The sequence below is a fragment of the Meriones unguiculatus genome, chromosome 3, assembly GCF_030254825.1.
Source record: "Meriones unguiculatus strain TT.TT164.6M chromosome 3, Bangor_MerUng_6.1, whole genome shotgun sequence".
Lineage (NCBI taxonomy): Eukaryota > Metazoa > Chordata > Mammalia > Rodentia > Muridae > Meriones > Meriones unguiculatus.
In genome coordinates this window covers 60,915,535-60,918,762 of record NC_083351.1, presented here as the reverse complement: position 1 = coordinate 60,918,762, position 3,228 = coordinate 60,915,535, and the positions used below count along the sequence as shown (strand labels likewise).

The following is a 3,228-nucleotide window of genomic DNA, read 5'->3' as shown; positions in this document are numbered from 1 at the left end:
GGAAGTTATCTCCACTGCGGAGAAACGCTGTGAGACATAAAAGCTGACCTAAAAGGGAACCAAAGCTGGGATCCGTGGCATAAGCTTGCAACCCCGGCACTGAGGCAGCAGGAGGAAAGAGTTCAGTCCAGCCTGGGCTGTCTGGTGAGAACCTGTCCCCAAAACACCACTTTACCTGGACATCTCCTTTCTGGGCTCCTCTCCTACTGTTCAGAAGCCCACAGCCCCGTTTCCCACCCACCCCCAACAAAAAAATAAAAATAAGAAACCAAAGCTGGAGAGACGGAGTTCTAACAGCATTTGGATTCCCGATATGTACTGTCTTCTCTGATATTTCCACTGTTGTGGCCCAGTAAAATTCCTTTTATTTTGTAGCCATTGAAATTTAATGGCTATCATTTGTGGCTAGGGCGACCATAACAAGAAACTGAAAGTAAATGGGATTAGTAAGATACCTGCTACTAGTAGGGGGTATAGCTCAGTGGTAGAGCATTTGACTGCAGATCAAGAGGTCCCTGGTTCAAATCCAGGTGCCCCCTTACCCTCCTGTTGGTATGGGTTGACCTTTTGTGTATCTAATGTCATTGGGGAGGTGAGGGTGAGAAGTGATGATAGTGGGAAAACAAGGGGGAGATTCCTTAAGAGCTGAAGAAACAGAATCAATAAGTAGGTGACCACGAGAGGGAGTGATCAATCAGGCTGGAACCAGGAAGAAGAGCAACAATCCCCCCCACCCAGCTCATCCAGCCATGTTTGCTTGGAAGACTCCACAGGAGGAATTCTTAGAGCAGCTACCCTGTGATGACCTGGGCTGGGCAGGACCTGGCTTGGAGACGCTTTGCCTCCCTGTGTAATGCTCTTGCAAGCTTTTTTCTTTCCTCACACTGCTGACAAAAGCATCTTGTGGATCTGCACAGCAAGTTCAAGCTCAAAGACCCCTTGGCCTTGAGGGTGGGAAGAGAGGGCAGCTGAGGTGCAGGACAGGAATCCAGCTCAGGTTTACTGGGTCGGCAGGGTTTAGTCACCATAGGAGGAACAGAGAAGCAACATGGCTGACGGGGTATTGATTCACACGTAAAAAAGAAGGCGCAGAGGGCGGGGCTTTGAATGAGAACGGCCCATAGGCTCAAACATTTGAAGCTTGGCAACAGTTGGCAGAATTATTTGGGAAGGATTAGGAGGTGTGCCTGGCTTTGTTGGAGGAGGCGTGTCACTGTGGGCAGGCTTTAAGGTTTCAAAAGCTCACACCAGGCCCAGTCCCTGTTCCTGCCTTTAACGTCTGAATAATATGTAGGCTCTTGGTGTGTCTTTAGTCCAGGCAGGGGCAGAGGTGGGCAAATTTCTGCCTAGACTACAGAGGGGATTCTAGGACAGCCAGAGCTACAAGGTAAAGCCCTGGCGCTCTCTCTCTCTCTCTCCATGTAAGTGCCTCGCTCTTAGCTACTGTTGCAGCCTCATGCCTGCTTGCCTGCTGCCGTGTTCCTCCCGATGACGATGACGGTCAGGGACTCACCCTCCGACAACCTAAGCAAACCAGCAAGCAGCGCTCCTTGATGGCCTCTGCATCGGCTCTTGCTTCTGGAATTCCTTCCCTGTTATTGACGTGAACTGTTCTGCGAGGCGTGAGGGGAGCAGACCCTGACCTCCTCTCTTGCCTGTGATTGCAGTGTTCCAGCACAGCAACAGAAACTAAGATGGGTGGTGCACACCTTCGTCTCCAGCACTCAGGAGCAGAGGCAGGTAGGTCTCTGAGGGTTCAAATCCAGCCTGATCTACATGGGGAGTTCTAGGCCAGCCGGGACTACACAGTGAGTCCCTGTCTCAAAACAAAATTAAACAACAAAAAGGAAGAGATTCAGACACATGCCATTGATTGCAAGGGCATTACGCTAAGGAAAAAAAAAAAAAGCTATAATGACTAACGTAAACTCTACGAAGACTACCCAGTTAGTACAGTGCTATAAACGCTGGTACCTGAGTTCAAACCTCTACACCCACATTAAAGGGAAAAAAAAAAGTTCACTAATGAGGCAGAGGCAGGTAGATCTCTGTAGACCAAGGCCAGCCTGGTCTACAGAGCAAGTTCCAGCATAGTCAAGGCTACATAAGCAGAGAAACCCTGCCTTGAGCAACCAAAACTAAAACCAAAAACCCCACACAAAAAAACAAAATGAAAAGTTGGGCTTGGACCAATGAAACGGCTGCTAAGGTCTTTGCTGCTGAGTCTGACGAGCTGAGTTGAATCCCTGGAGCCCAGGTGGTGGAAGGAACGAACTGACTCCCATTCAGTGTCCTCTGGTCTCCACACGTGTGCTGTGGCTGGTGCAGGCCCGTGCGCTCTCGAGCGCGTGTGTGTACACACACACACACACACACACACACACACAGTAAGTGAAAACACAGAAGGTGTACAGTGCACAGACAAACTGTCAGGCTCTATTTATATGAAGTGCTTAAAGTCACTGAAATCATGAGGAGGCAAAGCAGACCAGTGATTCCGAGGAGCAGGGAAGGGGGAGACTGGTGAGGAACTGGTTAGTAATCTCTCAGTTTTCCAGGATGGATTCTGAAAGGAGACATACGCTGATGTGCCAGTCGCTACAGAACATTCTCCCTTTTCCAAAACTGTTCATTATCTTCACTTACGTGTGTGCTCTAGCTCACACTGAAGATTTTTATTTTAAAATGTATTTTTATTTTGTGTGTATGAGTGTTGTATGTTTGTGTATCAAGTGCGTACCTGGTGCCCAGAGAGTCAGAAAGGGTGTTGGAGTTCCTGGGATTAGAGTTACTATTGTTTGTTATTAATGTTTGTAAGTCATTGAGTATGTGGGTGAAGAGCCGCAAGGACTCTTTTCTTCCTTCCTTCCTTCCTTCCTTCCTTCCTTCCTTCCTTCTTTCCTTCCTTTTTTTGTGACAGGATTTCTCTGTGCAGCCCTGGCTGTCCTGGACTCACTTTGTAGACCAGGCTGGCCTTGAACTCACAGAGCTCTGCCTTCCTCTACCTCCTCAAGTGCTGGGATTACAGGCGTGCTGCAGCAAGTACTCGTAACCATGTCTCCCCAGCTCCAACATTATGGATGTTTAAAATGATCACTGAACCATGCATTTGAACTTGGTTAAGATGATATGTTCTGCAAATTTCACCACAGTAATAAATAACAATTGGAGAAAAATCTCAAGTGTATTTCTACATTTCAGGCACAATAGAAAACATAAACTATATAA

General features: G+C 47.8%; 1 non-coding gene across 1 annotated transcript; it reads left to right on the top strand.

Moving 5' to 3' along the window:
* The first annotated feature begins 467 nt into the window (after positions 1-467).
* Trnac-gca (transfer RNA cysteine (anticodon GCA)) lies at positions 468-539 on the top strand. The gene has a single exon. It is a non-coding gene; the product is annotated as a tRNA-Cys (tRNA).
* The last annotated feature ends 2,689 nt before the right edge of the window (positions 540-3,228 follow it).